At 42.3% G+C, this 17464-nt stretch overlaps 1 protein-coding gene across 4 annotated transcripts in view; it reads left to right on the top strand.

Moving 5' to 3' along the window:
* ENOX1 (ecto-NOX disulfide-thiol exchanger 1) overlaps nt 1-17464 on the top strand; it is a 686747-nt gene that overhangs the window by 29990 nt on the left and 639293 nt on the right. For 3 of the 4 annotated variants that reach the window (XM_075852278.1, XM_075852273.1, XM_075852271.1), the window contains exon 2: nt 12483-12549. The gene's annotated coding sequence lies outside the window, so the exon portion shown is untranslated. Of the gene's footprint in view, nt 1-8281; nt 8462-12482; nt 12550-17464 lie in introns of all 4 variants that reach the window. The other variant, XM_075852272.1, reaches the window with a different exon arrangement.

The following is a 17464-nucleotide window of genomic DNA, read 5'->3' on the forward strand; positions in this document are numbered from 1 at the left end:
CATGCCTCCTGTGGGGGTTTGTATCAATATATTTTTTCCTTAACATAAATCTTTATTGGGTAAAAAAAGCATACACCGCTATTCCAGGAAGCTCTCATAGATTACAGATGAAGCATTGCGTACCAAAGCTTTTTTTTTTTTAAAAGAACATTTATTCGTATTGGAGCTGGTTTTCACTGGAGTCAATGAAAAACGGCTCCAATTACGTCCCAAGAAGTGACATGCACTTCTTTGAGGCGGGCATCTTTTTACGCGCCGTCTTTTGACACTGGCACGTAAAAAAAAAAGCCAGTCTGCACAGAACACCGTAAGACCCATTGAATTCAATGGGCAGATGTTTGCAGACGGTTTGGAGACGTTTTTTTCTGGCGTAATTCGAGGCGTAAAACGCCTGAATTACGTCCGTAAATAGGGCGTGTGAACATACCCTAATACATCAATCTCAATGTGGGGAGTTGTATGTATATATCAACTGAAATACTGGAAGTACCCAATAGCACAAAGAAATAAATTACAGAGACAAAATGATCAATGCGTGATCATCCGTAATGTAACTGGTAAGTCAGCAGATACTGAAAAATGAAAAAGCATGTTCGTCAATGGACGGACTTACCAGAGACCAAACACAGGAACAACTAGTGAACAACCGGCCGACTCGACGCACTTTTCCAAAAAAGTTCTTCCTCAGGGAAGTGGTTTTAAAATCTGCAGCATGTCCAATCTGTTGCAGAAATGTTTGAGATTTTTCCATCAGTTTTCAGACTTTGCAGTGCAAAGGATGAAATCCACGGCAAATCCGCTGTAAAATCTGCATGTGTTACAAGTGAATTTTGCAGCGGATTTGCTGTGGATTTCATCCTTTTTTTTTGCTATAGCGTAAAAACTCCACTACATCTGGGGTAATGGGGAGGGAAAGACATGGAAAGGTAAGTTGAATGCTGAATCTGTATAAAGGCTCATACACATAAAAGTATTATCGCTCCTCACAGGAGACATTTATTTAGCGCCAAGGCTAGGATCGGATCCAGTCCTGCGAGATCAGCAAAGCCTTTCCAGAAACCTTAATTTCATTATCTCACTGGACAGGATTCAATTTTCAATCGTGGCTCTAAATATAGGGCTCGTGCACGGAGCTGTAATTCGCATGAGCTCTAAAAGACAGTCACTAGTCCAAGATAATTCAGAAATGGCTCACTAAAATAACAAAACTTCACATATCAGGACTCGTTTAGTTGGGGGGAGGTGTTTAGAATTTTATTTATTTATATTAAGAAAAGCTTTTTAATAAAACAGTAAATAAATAAATGGCACATGTGTATATGGAACCCTCCAAAAACCTATCCAAAACAACCTATGTATTGTTCAAAAATCTGTCACTCCTGTCTCTAAGATTTCTCTTGAGCTGCACCTATATTTTGGAATACGTATCATTTTTAGATTAACTCCAAGAAACTTGCCTACACGGAACAAATTCTTAATCCACCAACGTGCAGTCGCTGTTTTCACAAATTATCTTGAGTATCTGATAGACATTTCCATCAGAACAATCAGATGAGAGGCCCGGTGGGGAGCGTCATCATTGCCTAGCAAGGCTCTCACGAGATCTGTGCGCCAGCATAAGTATTGTAAATGTTTCTACCAGTTATGATTTTTATGCACGATTGATTTAGATCAACGATAAACAATTTTAGTTTATCTTTTATTGTTGATCTTTTTGTGCATTTACAATAGGTCAATTATCATTATGACTGTTAGGAAATTAACAAATTGTAACGATAATTACCCAATGTAAACGGCCTTGATGTCCAAATCTTAAAGTAGGTACCACTTATGTCACATAATGGTACATGAACACAGCCCATGATCCACATACAATCTGACTTATTTACCTCTACATCTTCTCTTAACCCTCTGCTGCCCTCATAACTTTGCTTCACTTTTCACATCACAATGCACTTTACATTTATTTTGACACAAGCATTGGCTCGGTGACCGTTTCGTAAAAGCTTCATTTATATTTCCACATTGTAAATAGAAGAGGCTGCTGATCCAGTGGAAAAAAAATCAGCACTTCTTTTATAACTCCCATCATCTGTAAGGGCATGACCAGACGTGGCGGAATTGCTCTGGAATTCCACTGCGGACAGTCCGCTGCGGAAATCCGCAGCGTACACGTTTCTCCATTGCTTTCCACAACTTTTTAGTGAGGTCCGTTTACACGTTGCCGACAATTCCGCTGCGGACCATAGGCTGCGGTGCGTAATTTACTGTCCGCAGCATACACTGGTTGTTGTGGACGTGTAGCGGACTTGTTGCGGACTCATTGCGGAATTTCTCCATTGACTTCAATGGAGAGTGAAAATTCTGCAATGAAGTCCGCAGATGTTATGTGTGCTGCGGAGCGTATTTGTTTTACGAACATGATCTTTCTTCATTCTGGCTGGACCTATCTATTTCTAGGTCTACAGCCAGACTGTAGCCCCACGCACACTAACGTAAAAACGCCCGTAATCACGGGCCGTTATTGCGGCACGGGCAGGCCCATAGAAGTCAATGGGGCTCCCGTAATTACGAGTGACTACGTGTGTGCACCCGTAATTACGGGAGCGTTGCTAGGCGATGTCAGTAAATAGTCACTGTCCAGGGTGCTGAAAGAGTTAAACGATCGGCAGTAACTGTTTCAGCACCCTGGACAGTGACTTCCGATCACAATATACATCAACCTGTAAAAAAAATAGAAGTTCCTACTTACCGGGAACTCCCTGCTTCTTCCTCCAGTCCGGCCTCCTGGGATGACGTTTCAGTCCAAGTGACGGCTGCAGCCAATCACAGGCTGCAGCGGTCACATGGACTGCCGTGTCATCCAGGGAGGTCGTGCTGGATGTCAAGAGAGGGACGCGTCACCAAGGCAACGGCCAGGTAAGTATGAATTTCTTTTACTTTTACTAGGGAAAGGGCTGTCCCTTCTCTCTATCCTGCACTGATAGAGAGAAGGGAAAGTACTTTCACCTGAATACGCAACGGCTAGTCCGCATCAATTTAATGCCCATTTTAGGCAGAGCCGCAACAGAATCGGCATTGATTGTGCGGCATTGATGCGGACAGTGGCGGAAGAAATATGCCACGTCTGGTCATGCCCTAACCGCGTCCATTCTTCTATTTAATTGACAGATGTTTGTATGTTCTTAAAGGGGTTGTCCGAGATAAAATGACTATGTGTTAATGTTTGTAATTTATTAATGTAAATACATTTGTAATATACTTACATTTTCCAAATTGGCCCCGTTTCCAGATGCTGTCATGTGGTACTTGAGAGGTGACGTCATTCTCTGGCCGCCGTGTTTATCTTCAATTGTTTTCTGGGTATACGACGCATCACTTGTGACGTGCCGTGTATGGGCTGTCCTGCTGTACAGCCTGTAATGCGCATGTGCGGTCCCTGCTGTTCTCGCGGTCACTGCTATTGTCGAGATAATAGCAGGGACCACGCATGTGCGTTACGGGCGGTACAACAGAACAGCCCATACACTGCATGTCACAAGTGCCGTATACCCGGAAAAGAATTGAAGATAAACACGGCGGCCAGAGAGTGATGTCACCCGTCAAGTACCACACGGCAGCATCTGGAAACGGGGCCAATTTGGAAAATGTAAGTATATTACAAATGTATTTAAATTAATAAGTTACAAACATTAACACAGTCATTTTATCTCGGAAAACCCCTTTAAGTAAGTTATTTGATATGTTTTCTGGTTTGTTGGCATCATATACATATAGGTTGTTGTTATTATTGAGTATGTAACCTCTTGGTAATTAATAGAAGGCCATGTGTTAATTGTTTCAGTCATTCCTTTATTTAGCAGGACTATGATGTTTACATAACTTGTTCCCTGCACTCATCATAGCTGAACAGCTGTGGTCCTTCGACAAGTAATAGGAAGGAGATGGACCGTTCATGAGAGACACATTCACAGGCAGCTGACCGATTTCGTTCTACTCTAGCTACAGGATTGTCTGATGATTTTGGAAACTATTATTGTCTACCAAAATCACAGTCTGCAGCTGAACCTTCCATGTGATAACACACTCTAAGGCCTCATTTACACGAACGTGATATACGTCCGTGCGACGCGCTTGCTTTTCACGCGGGTCGCACGGACCTATACAAGTCTATGGGGGCATGCAAAAATAGATATTGGGATGCACTCCTCAATCAATTGGCGTGGTGCTAGTAAGGTAGGGACGAGAATCCCACAATATTGAAAATATACAACCCCAGCACTCACAGAGGTACGCAAAAGATCCAGATGCAAACAAATTTAAGTTTTATTGCAACAAAAGATGGTAAAGTTGAGGTGGAAAGCGACTTGGTAAAGACGTTTCGGCCGAACCTCGGCCTTTGTCACGGTCGCTGTAAGACGATATCACTGGTATGGGTTGTCCGCCGGATATTCCCTGTATGGGGGCATGCAGACAGTCCGTGAGTTTTGCTCAGCGTGAGTGCGCTGAAAAAAACTCACGACATGTTCTAAATTTCTGCGTTTTTCGCGCATCACGCACCCATTGAAGTCAATGTGTGCGTGAAAACCACGAAGGTCGCACGGAAGCACTTCCGTGCGAACTGCGTGATTCGCGCAAGAGCTGTCAAACTCTGAATGTAAACAGAAAAGCACCACGTGCTTTTCTGTTTACAAACATCCAAACGGAGTGTCATTAGAGATGAGCGAACCGAACTTCACCGGGTTCGGCCGAACTAGTTTTGACCGAACCCGGCAAAAAATGTTCCGGTACGCGACGTCAGGAGACAGTCACTGTCCAGGGTGCTGAAAGAGTTAAACTGGTTCGGCACCCTGGACAGTGACTTCCGATCACAATATACATGAACGTGTAAAAAAAAAAAGAAGTTCTGACTTACCGATAACTCCCGGCTTCTTCCTCCAGTCTGACCTCCCGGGATGACAATTCAGTCCAAGTGACAGCTGCAGCCAATCACAGGCCAAGAACAGGCTGCAGCCAATCACAGGCTGCAGCGGTCACATGGACTGCCGCGTCATCCAGGGAGGTGGGGCCGGATGTCAAGAGAGGGACGCGTCACCAAGGCAACGGCCGGGAGACCGGACTGGAGGAAGCAGGAAGTTCTCGGTAAGTATGAATGTCTTTTTTTTATTCACAGGTTGCTGTATATTGTGATCGGAATGCACTGTCGAGGGTGCTGAAAGAGTTACTGCCGATCAGTTAACTCTTTCAGCACCCTGGACAGTGACTGACGTCGACTAGCCTCATCTCTATGATGGCGGCTGCGCGAAAATCACGCAGCCGCGCATCATACACTGATGACACACGGAGCTGTCAAGTGCCTTTTGCGCACGCAAAACGCTGCATTTTTTTGCGTGCGCAAAACGCACACTCTCGTGTAAATGAGGCCTAAGGCCGGATTTACACGAGCGTTTTGCGTGTCAGCAGCGTATGATGCGTGGCTGCGTGATTTTCGCGCAGCCGCCATTATTATGACACTCTGTATGTTTGTAAACAGAAAAGCACGTGGTGCTTTTCTGTTTTCATTCATACTTTTTACTGCTGTTGCGCGAATCACGTGCGTCACACAAAAGTGCTTCCGTGTGCTGCGCATGATTTTCACGCACCCGTTGACTTCAATGGATGCGTGATGCGCGAACAACGCACAAATAAATATAGGACATGTCGTGAATTTTACGCAGCGGACACACGCTGCGTGAAACTCACGGACAGTCTGCACGGACCCATAGACTAACATAGGTCTGTGCGAGGCGCGTGAAAATCACGCGCGTTGCACGTTCGTATTACACGTTCGTCTAAATAAGCCCTAAGGCGAGGGCTATATAGCGACATCCAAAATTGCAGGCTTACAGTGACCTCCGTGTTTTCCTATAGGAAACAAAATCGTGGATTGTCTTGCAAGCATCGCAAAAATTCGAACCGGGTTGGAAGGTCTTCGACAATCTTGTTTGCTAGTGAGAAACAGGTGTTTGCTTCAAGGGTGCAACAATCATGACCTTTTACTGCGATTCACCCGCAAACATATGATGCAATGTAGGCCTAGCCTCAGGCCTTATGCTCAACACACTGCAGTATTGTGTGCCACCGTATGAGACTATTTACCGCCATGAAACCATGTCTACCCTAGAAGTAATACTTCTAGTACAGACTATCTCCATTCGGCTTGTGATGGAGCATGCCACATTTTTTTTTTTCTACGTTATTGCATGCATTTTTTAAACCAAAACAGGGATTGATTTTCACAGCTCAAATTTTCTCCCACGTACATGGCCTATAAGGGCACATTCACAATCACATTTCTTTGCGCTACTGTATGGCCTCCTGCACACGTAGCTGTGTCTATGGTCCGTAATTACGGCACGGACAGGCTGCCGAGTGTCATCCGAGGTCCGTCCACAATTCGGGGACCTTGCACACAGAAGATGTGCATTGATTTCAATGAGACTGGACCGCATATGCGGACCATATAATGACATGTCCTATTTTTTCGCGATCCGGGCAATGCACAGACCGTGCAAACCACTTGACAGATCAAATGGCAATTCATTGTTAAATGTGCCCCAATGTTTTTTTGTGTTTGCTTCATAGCGCTGAACAGTTGTATGCAATTGCCCCAACTTGATGGCTGCAGTAAAGTCAACGGGGATTTTACTGTCTGTTTTAATCTGATGGAAAATGGGTTCCTCACAGCGTGATTGGCTTCGGTTATAAAACAATGGAATTATTAAACTTATTTATTAATGATATAGAGGATGGGATTAATAGCACTATTTCTATTTTTGCAGATGACACAAAGCTATGTAATATAGTTCAGTCTATGGAAGATGTTCGTAAATTGCAAGCTGTTTTGGACACACTAAGTGTTTGGGTGTCCACTTGGCAAATTAAGTTTAATGTAGATAAATGTAAAGTTATGCACCTGGGTACCAACAACCTGCATGCATCATATGTCCTAGGGTGAGCTACACTGGGGGAGTCACTTTTTGAGAAGGATCTGGGTGTACTTGTAAATCATAAACTCAATAACAGCATGCAGTGTCAATCAGCTGCTTCAAAGGTCAGCAAGATATTGTCTTGTATTAAAAGAGGCATGGACTTGCGGGACAGGGATGTAATATTACCACTTTGCAAAGCATTAGTGAGACCTCATCTAGGATATCCAGTTCAGTTCTGGGCTCCAGTTCATAGAAAGGATGCCCTGGAGTTGGAAAAAATACAAAGAAGAGCAACGAAGCTAATTAGGGGCATGGAGAATCTAAGTTATGAGGAAAGGTTAAAAGAATTAAACCTATTTAGCCTTGAAAAGAGACGACTAAGGGGGGGACATGATTAACTGATATAAATATATGAATGGCACATACAAAAAAATATGGTGAAATCCTGTTCCATGTAAAACCCCCTCAAAAAACAAGGGGGCTGTAATGACGGGTTAAGGAGACAGACAGGTGAGCCCTAATCTACCCGCCACTCAGTCCCTGCCTAATTGCACGACCCGTCCTAGGCGACGGCGTACAACTGGGCGACGGTCCCTACGCTCAATACGTGCACGAGAGACAAACAGACAAGGGTACACAGAAGCTAAGGGAAATGGGGCAGTTGCCCACGGCAACACCGTGAGCAACAAGAGTAGTGAACGAGCCGAGTCAAACCAGGAGTGTACGAGGTACCAAACACAGAGCAGGAGCGTAGTCAGTAAAGCCAGGGTCAGAACGAAACTGAGGTTAATAGTAATAGCTGGAACTTGTAGAAATTGGTTCGGAATGCACTAGATCCGGGTAGGTGCACGAATAGGGTCCCAACCCAATCGTATTGTAAAAAGTATTCGGCACACTGAGTCGTAAGTGATGAATTCTTGAAATTTTTATTATTTTTGATGCCAAGGGTTAGGTGCAACGTTTCGGTCAAAGGACCTTCGTCGGGCACTATAGGTATACAGAATATTTGTAATTTTTGACATAGTCTCTGTAGAATTGCTGCCTATATGAGGAACTCTCTGCATTATCGTATACCTGACTATATTGCTGTACATGGGATGAGGATGTCGTCCGTATATACATTCTGTTCTTGCTTGATCATTTATCCTGTGATATTTCGCAACACAATTCTGTTCTTTTATTTTATCCTAGTTTCTACATTTTATTTTCCTTATTACGTTATGTTTTACTTTTCTTAAAAAAATTATTTTTGACCAATGAACGTATATGATGCTAATATACCAATGTATAAATATTCTGTATACCTATAGTGCCCGACGAAGGTCCTTTGACTGAAACGTTGCACCTAACCCTTGGAATCAAAAATAATAAAAATTTCAAGAATTCATCACTTACGACTCAGTGTGCCGAATACTTTTTACAGTAATAGCTGGAACATCAGAGCCAGGAAACAAGAGAGAATCACAGGCAAAGACAAGAAGCAAATTAAGGTATACATAGACCGAGGGTGGGAGCTAGAACCGTCTGGCCAGGCTGTGATAGGTTCTCCCACTTCTCAGCCTACCAGCCTGAGTGGTAGCAGATCGAGTCACTCTAAGGGTATGTGCACACGATAACGTCAATTACGGCTGAAATTACGGAGCTGTTTTCAGGAGAAAACCGCTCCTGCATTTCAGACGTAATTGCTCGTACTCGCGTTTTGCGAGGCGTCCATTACGGACGTAATTTGGAGCTGTTCTTCATTGAAGTCAATGAAAAACGGCTCAAATTACGTCCCAAGAAGTGTCCTGCACTTCTTTGACGAGGCTGTTACTTTACGCGCCGTCTTTTGACAGCGACGCGTAAAATTACAGGTCGTCGGCACAGTACTTCGGCAAACCCATTGAAATGAATGGGCAGATGTTTGCCGACGTATTGGAGCTGTGTTTTCAGGCGTAATTCGAGGCGTAAAATTCCTCATGTGCGCCTGAAAATAGGTCGTGTGAACCCAGCCTAACAGACCTAGGAGCAGATGCAGACTGATTAACCACGGCCGTCGACACAGAAGCTGTGTCTGGCAGATCCTTTACAGGACAGTCCCTTCATCTGGAGAAAAAAAGGTTCAACCTGCAGAGGCGACAAGCCTTCTTTACTGTAAGAACGGTGAATTTATGGAATAGTCTACCGCAGGAGCTGGTCAAAGCAGGGACAGTAGATGGCTTTAAAAAAGGCTTACATAATTTCCTTGAACGAAAAAAACATCAGCTCCTATGTTAGGCCTCATGCACACGGCCATGTATCACAGCCCGCGATTGTGGGCATGGCCGGCCGCCGACGCCCATGGGCCGCGCGCCCCATTTTTGTGCCGTGCTCCCATACAAAGTATGGGAGCACGGCAAGCAAAATCCGAAAAGTAGGACATGCTCCATATTTCCCGACATGGTTCTACGGCACGGACACCTTTCCGTAGCGATACGGAAAGGTGTCCGCGGCCAATAGAACTGGGCGGGTCCGTAATTTTTCAACCATACTAACTATGTAACTATGACACTAGTGTGAACAGTGTCATAACCTACTGCATTATGTTTACAACACTGTACCAAAGAGTTAAATAACACATCTACTTTGTTACAGCTGTAAGTTTTACAGCTGGTATTTCATTATATTATGTTTGAGTTTCTTATTGGCAAACGCAGTGATTGCTATGGGTTATAACTGTGGGATTATAAAACCAGATAAAGTGATAGATTGCAGAGGATAACCTTATTTGCAAATCTATTTATTACATGGTTGACGAATCCCAAGAGCATTAAAGTTAATTTGTCTTGAAAGAAAAAAGAAGACTGATGCTTTTAGAAATCCTCTTCTTTACAGTTGCTGGTGTCATTGGCTTCTTAAAATACTGTTCCCTGTCGCTTCATAGATCTCAATGTCTGGTCCTTGAGTTCCACATTATTTTGTCTATGCCCGATTTATTATAACAAATGAATTACAGCACAGGACCAAAGTACTGAAATGATTGCAGAGACAGGACCTTATTTATAATACCTGACAGCAAACTCCCTATAACCATGTCATCTACAGTAGTACAACAAACTGACGGTAATTGATACATGTGATGTGTGGTGCAGCTCCTAAATCTATGGCTAAAATTCTTCTGGTCAATAAGACGATGTTAGCAATATATTGTAAGAGTGAATAATAAAAAATAAGGCAAGCAGGCTGCACATGAGCTTAGCAGCGGTTATCTCTGCCGCTCTTGAATGTGTGCCAGCTCCGTCAGTGTTAGAATGTCATTATATTATCTCCCTTTAAGTGAGATGTTGATTACAATGTGGCCAGAGAAAGTATCATGAAGAAGGGGATCTGAGAGCCAGGGTATGATTACTATGGCTGCTTCTTGTATCAGTAAAAGGAAGGGGAACGAGTTTTGATAAAAAAAAAAAAAAAGCACAATGCTAAAAAAAGAAAAGAAAAAAAGAAATATGTTCTAGTTTAACACCAGGCTTGCAGGATGCCCAAGGACGGAAAGGTTACGGGGGTGACAAATCATCCTGCTGTGTGTGATCACTTGTCATACGCTGTCTGCAAAAATGCAAAATAATAACTGCAAGATGCACTGTGCATTATCGCTATGTCAGACAGCCATAATATAAAAACAGGCCTCGGTGTCAATCACACAGAGGGAAAACGTAATAACATGACAATTTACATTATTATAATTATAGCTAAATTACAATGTACATTATTTTACCATTACTATAAATAACGAGCGTTCTGCAGCAACCATCTTTGTAGCGTTATAATAATGAGGACGCAATCTTTTCATACCACTCATACTGCCAACAATGACCTTATACATTCTTCTCTCATTCAATACCAATTCTCTCCAACACAGTAGTAGGATGCCTCAATAAGGCAATGTATTATAATTAAAGTACGTGACCTGGAACTAGGAGTGCCAGCATGTCGGTCTTGTGTGCAAAATGCTGCCTGTGGATTCACTACACTACATTAGGAAATGACATAAAAAACTAATGACCCAATATAAAATGATTAAGGAATTGCTCCCTATGTTATTGATCCATTAATAACTAAAATCTCCTGTGATAGTCACGCCAATCTGTCAACAGACACAAGCAGGTTGTAAAACATTCAATTGACAGAGTACAAGCTGCCATAAAGAGTCTGCTGATGTGTTGGGATGTAGTCTGATTGACATATCTGGAGCCGGGAATGGGAAGGAATTTATTTTTTTTGCTTCCTCTGGATCAAATCTGTAGGATTATAGATTGAACTTGATGGACTTTTTATTAAAATTTACTATTTTTGCAGAGCTAGCAAGGAGAGTAAAACCCCCTAAGCCCTGTATTACCTGAATGTACTAGTGATTCTGTTATTTTTATATTGGGGGATTGTCGTTTACACAAAACCAAAAAAAAACAATTATTACTTTCAAGGCTAAATTCATACCTGCATCGTATAATCGTACTCTGATCCGTTTTTAGATCAGAATAATGGATAAAAACGAATCCATTAAAAATCCCATTGAAATCAATGGGATTTTTAATTGCATCCGTTATGTTGGTCATCCGTTTTTTGACGGAGAGAAAAGTGCAGTGTACAGGACTTTTACTCCATTCAAAAAAATGGATGTCTATGGGATGGGCTATTTTTATCAGTGGTGTCAATGTAAAATGGATACAAATGGATTGTAATCCGTTTGCATCTATTATTTTGATTTCAATGGGATTATGATCAGTTTTTATCCTCATTCTGATTTAAAAAATGAAACAGAGTAACAGATTATATAATGCAAGTGTGAACTTAGACTAAGGCAGCTGTAGATGTGTATTAGGGCCTGTTCACCTCAGCGTTGCCCTTCCGTTAAGGGGCGCCATCGGAGGTTTCCGTTGGGTAACCGCTCCACAGAAAGGCATACGGAAACCTTAGCTTCCGTTTGCATCACCATTGATCTCAAAGGTGATGTAAACTTTGCTAATGGTTTCCGTTTGTCACCGTTGTGAACGGGTTCCGTTGTTTTAACGGAATCAATAGCGCAGTTGACTGTTTGTCAACCGTGACAAATGGAAACCATTAGCAAAGTTTCCGTCACCATTGAGATCAATGGTGATGCAAACGGAAGCTAAGGTTTCTGTTTACCTTTTCGTTGAGGGGTTAACCCGACGGAAACCTATTCTACTCCTCTCCTCTCATAGCATGAGTCTGGCTCACAGGCTAAAGCAGAGAGACTGTGTCCTGACCCTCCCTCCCCTCTCACAGCATGTGTCTCACACACAGAAGGAGAGATGCTGAAGCTGCACCTTACACCCGTTTTGCCAGTCTTCTATTTATTGTTTTTATTTAGATGTACTCTTTGGAGACTGAAGGCTGAGAATGGAGGATTACAGGCTAAGGATATTGGCTCATTTATATTATGTTTCATATATCCGCACGCAGTACTGATTTGTGGAAAAAAGTTATATTGATATGTACACTTTTTTTTTGAAAATTATATTTTTTATTTTACAGTACATCCAAACCTCAGGAGGGAGATACCGCCCAGCACTCACACGTCTATGGCCACGGCCATCGAAGGGTAAGTCAGAACGACGGTCCGCGGCTGTGGACGTTACAGTTACTTTAAAGTTGTAGCCTCAATCTGCGGTTGAGATTTTATTTTTTTCACTACACTTTCCCTCATGCTGAATACCTTCTAGAAGGTATCACACTTTACCTTTAATGACAGAGTACATCAACTCAATCTATGACCTTTCCACAAGGCTCCTTGATTTCTTCAGAACCAAACAATTGGAAATTGGATGAATTGTTAGGACGGCAATACCCTGCCCTGCTCTCCTAGCTATGCCAATGACCTGTGTGGCTATTTGAAACATAATTGAATTGCCGTGAAAAATTTTGTAAACATTTCTTTTCCTTTGTGTCGAGTGTTCTGCAGTGAGAGGATGTTGAAAGTGTTGGTCTCCACAACTCTATGCACAGATCCTGAATATTCTGCATCATGTTTACAGCCGTACAGGCTTTGCAAAGCTTTGAGAACTTTGACAAATATACCATGTCCTTGAAATTAAGAGTATTCGTGATTTGTGAGGGGAAATGGTAACCGGGTTGGAAGTTCAGAATTTTAAAATCTCATTTTAGAAGTTTAACAAATGACTTTTGTGGTCAGAAGTGTCTGTCAGTGCAATCATATCTATTAGAACATGATAGTGGATATTGCTTATTTGTTATGCTGTCTATAGAAGCAGATTTATGGAGCTGGGCTGCATAACCAGACACGACCCATGGACAAGAGTGGCACTGTTTCTGGAAGGAAGCAGCTATGTTTTTCTAATCCTGTACAAACCCATCAATCCCTGGTACCAACTGGCACTATAGCAGAGTAGCAGGACCCAAATCAAAGTTGTGGGAAAAGCGGTCCTATAGTTGAAATGTGCAATTTGGGTAAACTTGGAGTAGATTTACTAATCTCAGGAATTATGGCCTACCTAAGGCTACATTCAGACGAGTGTGGGCAGCCTCGGATGTGAAAAACTGCAGTTTTTCACTCCCGAGGTGCACCCGTGCGGGACACGTTATCATGGATCCCTCATAGACTAGAGTCTACGGAGAGATGCATGAAAACACTGGAAAATAGGACATATCCTATTTGTCCACGGACCCTTCACACGCTCTGTTGAAACAACAGGCGTGTGATGGGCCCCATTGAAGTACATGTGTCAATGTGATGGCCGTTGTCTTAACAGCCGTCACACGGACAAGTTACACGCTCGTCTGACTGAGCCCTAAAGCATATTAGTGGAATTATCCGTATAGCTGGGAATATGCACAGTGAAGTGTACCACAATCAAACATTTGGAACATTTATGTCATCTGCTTTTACATGCAGATACACTATTTGGAAAAAAGTATTGGGATGCCTACACACTACACCTACAGGAGCTTTTATGACATCCCATTCTAAATCCATACGCATTAATATAGCATTGGGCCTCCTTTGCATTTAAAACAGCTTCCACTCTTCTGTGAAGATTTTCTAGAAGATTTTGGAGCGTGTCTGTGGGAATTTTTGCCCGTTCATCCAGAAGAACATTTGTGAGGTCAGACACTGATGTTGGATGAGAGGGCCTGGCCCGCAATCTCTCTTCTAGTCCATCCCGAAGGTGTTCGATGGGGTTGAGGTTAGGGCTCTGTGCGGGCCAGTCAAGTTCTTCCACACCAAACGCCCCCAAATATGCTTTTATGGACCGTGCTTTATGCACTGGGGCACAGTCATGCTGGGACAGAAAAGGGCCTTCCCCAAACTGTTCCCACAGAGTTGGAAGCATACAATTGTCGAAAATGTCTTTGTATACTGCATTAAGATTTTCCTTTACTGGAACTAAAGGGCCTACGCCAACCCCTGAAAAAATACCCCATAAAATTATCCCTTCTCCACCAAACTTTACAGTTGGCACAATGCAGTCTGGCAGGTATCGTTCTCCTGGCATTTGCCAAACCCAGACGTGTCCATCAGACTGCCAGATAGAGAAGCGTGATTCGGCACTCCACAGAGCACGTTTCCACTGTTCCAGAGTCCAGTGGCGACTTTCATTACACCCCTCCACCCGAGGTTTGGCATTGTGCATGGTAATGTAAGGCTTGCATGCAACTTCTCGGCCATAGAAACCCACGCCATGAAGCTCCAGGGCACAGTTTTTGTGCTGATGTTAATGCCAAAGGAGGTTTCGAGCTCTGCAGTTACTGAGTCAGCAGAGTGTCGGCCTCTTTTATATACTATGCGCCTCAGCAACCCCAATCTGTAACTTTACGTGGTATCCACTTTATGGTTGAGCTGCTGTCGTTCCTAAATGCTTCCTTTTTACAATAATACCACTCACAGTTGATCGTTGAATATCTAGGAGGGAAGAAATTTCACAAACTGACTTGTTACAATGGTGGCATCCTATTACAGTACCACGCTGGAATTTAGTGAGCTCTTTAGAATGACCCATTCTCTCACAAATGTTTGTAAAGGCAGACTACATGGCTAGGTGTTTTTTTTAAAACCTGTGGCCCTGGGACTGAATGAAACGCCCGAATTCATCGATTAAGATGTGTGTCCCAATATTTTTGTCCATATACGATGGTTAGAAAAATCTATACATGAAAAGCAGATCCCTTCAAACAAAATATTAATAAATCTCTGTAATCATAATGAGGGTTCTGAAAAAGGAGACTTGCGGAGAGTGTCTGGATGGGAACAATATTCTCTTTTAACAGGTTCCTCTCTTGAGTTACATAATATGATATCAGTACCAATGATTGATAAGCAAGAATTTGTTGAGTACCTCAGATAAATTGTCCTACTAACGGAATAGTCTTCTGTTGCTACGCAATCACACGCAGCTAATCAGTCAGAATGATCGTTCTCGGTCACTTTGACCAAAAGCCTAAAGTATATGACTACACCATAAATCTATTAGGTTTTACTGAGGCCAAAGGATGAATATTACTTCGAGAATACCAGTCGTTGCACATGTTCTGAAAAGTCATCAGTTATAAAGATATAAAATGACAGTATTATCTGTGTAACCTTAGGTTTAGGCTCTGTTCACATCATGTTAAATGCATATGCTAGGAAAATCTTCTGGCTTATGTGCCGAACGTAAATTCCTGACGTATGCAGCTGTATACCACACTGTTGCATATACATTATACATAGGCTGCCATGTTAAAAAAATGTATCCTGTGCGGTATATGTGTTGTTGTTTTTTTGGCCAACTGTATAGGAAAATATAGCCTGCTGCACTTTTCTACACAGTAAATAAAAAGGTATCACGACTTATACATGATTTACCGATAGGTTTCGGTCCTAAAAGGGCCAAGGACATGTACAGTGTATTATTGGCTAGGGAGGGGTTAATGCAATAAAAAGCAACAGTAATAGCTCATTACATGTTCAAATATTTCATGACTGTCAAGTTGTTAAATTCTGAAGAGCATTTTCTTTGTTATAATGTTTTTATGAAAGCTGGACGACAACTGATATGGTCCCCATTACATATCACAGGGGTTGTCCCTCAGCTTTCCTCTAGTCCTCAAACAGGCAATAACCTATCTATGTAGTCATATAGAATGGGAGTGATCACTGTACAACTATAGTACCGATTACTGTCATTTATACAATCATTCAATGGTATGGGATAATTGACTTATTAGAAACAACAGTTGGCAAACTTTGGTCAAATTGACTGGACAGCCTCAGCTATTTCAGGTTTGTTGTATACGTATTTATATACAGAGAGATCGGTAGATAGATTTATATATTGATAGATTCTTCCATTGACCTGTCGATTTGTTTGAAAAATAGTTTTTTTTACCTTATTTAGTGAACAAAGGCAGACACAATAGATACCAAATCATGCAAAAGATGCATGAGCAAAATAAATGAGCAAATATTTTACACCGACCAATTATCGGGCATACGAGCTGATTGCATCGTTTTAAATGCCAAAACTATTGTCGTTGTCGGCAGCACATCTCCATGTGTAAACAGGGAGACATGATAAAAAAGTATTGGGAGGAGCGATCGGAATATTGAGCTCTCGTCCCCATACTAACTCCTTGTGAAAGGAGCAAACGAGCACCGATCAATGAGCTGTCTCGTTGATCGACACTCGTTTACACGTCGGGCCGTGGAAAGGTACCTTTAGGCGAAATTAAGGCTCCACTCACATCACATTTTTGCCATATGTTTAGCGTCTACACCAGGAAAAGCTCCCAACGTATACGTTAAACGTAGGCTCTGACAGATGCCCAACAGGGGCAACTGTCATCCACACGCTGTTATGGCATACATTTAATGTATATGTCATGAGATTTTCGTATACGTTAAACAGATGCTATAACTAGTCTATTGGTGACGGATGTCACTGTTGTGCATCCGCCATAGGCATTAGTCTATTATGGCATCTATAAGTCATGAAAGCTTATGACATATGTGTTAAACAAATGTGATGTATGCCATACAGTGGCATTTGTCACCCATAGGCTTCCATGTTTAAAAAAAAGAAATGTATGCCGGGCAGTGTACATAAATTTTTTTTTTCTACGGGATTTCATTGTATGGAATATTGTAGTCTACTACACTATTCCATTCCTTTTTTTTCTTTTTGTAGTATAGTAACGTATGCCAGCCCGAACGAGGCAGAAAGAACCCTCTGTTGGCCTCTCGGGCTAATGGAGCCCTATGGACACATTTAGCGGCAAGCTTTCCTTCTGTACACGCTAAATGTACAAATGTGATTTGAACACTTTAAAATTAAAATGGGATACAAAAACAAACATGTTAAAGAAAAAGGAAGAGAAGGGACTCCTGGGGAGGGGTTATCTGTCTAGAGGGAAAGAATCCTGTTGGAAGAGTGTTGTGGGTTGGGGTAATCCAGCCAAGGAGTCAAAATCTATAGGAATTTATTGTGGTATCAGATAGGATTGGGGAGTTTTTCCAGCCA

The sequence above is a fragment of the Rhinoderma darwinii genome, chromosome 2 (genome assembly GCF_050947455.1).
Source record: "Rhinoderma darwinii isolate aRhiDar2 chromosome 2, aRhiDar2.hap1, whole genome shotgun sequence".
Lineage (NCBI taxonomy): Eukaryota > Metazoa > Chordata > Amphibia > Anura > Rhinodermatidae > Rhinoderma > Rhinoderma darwinii.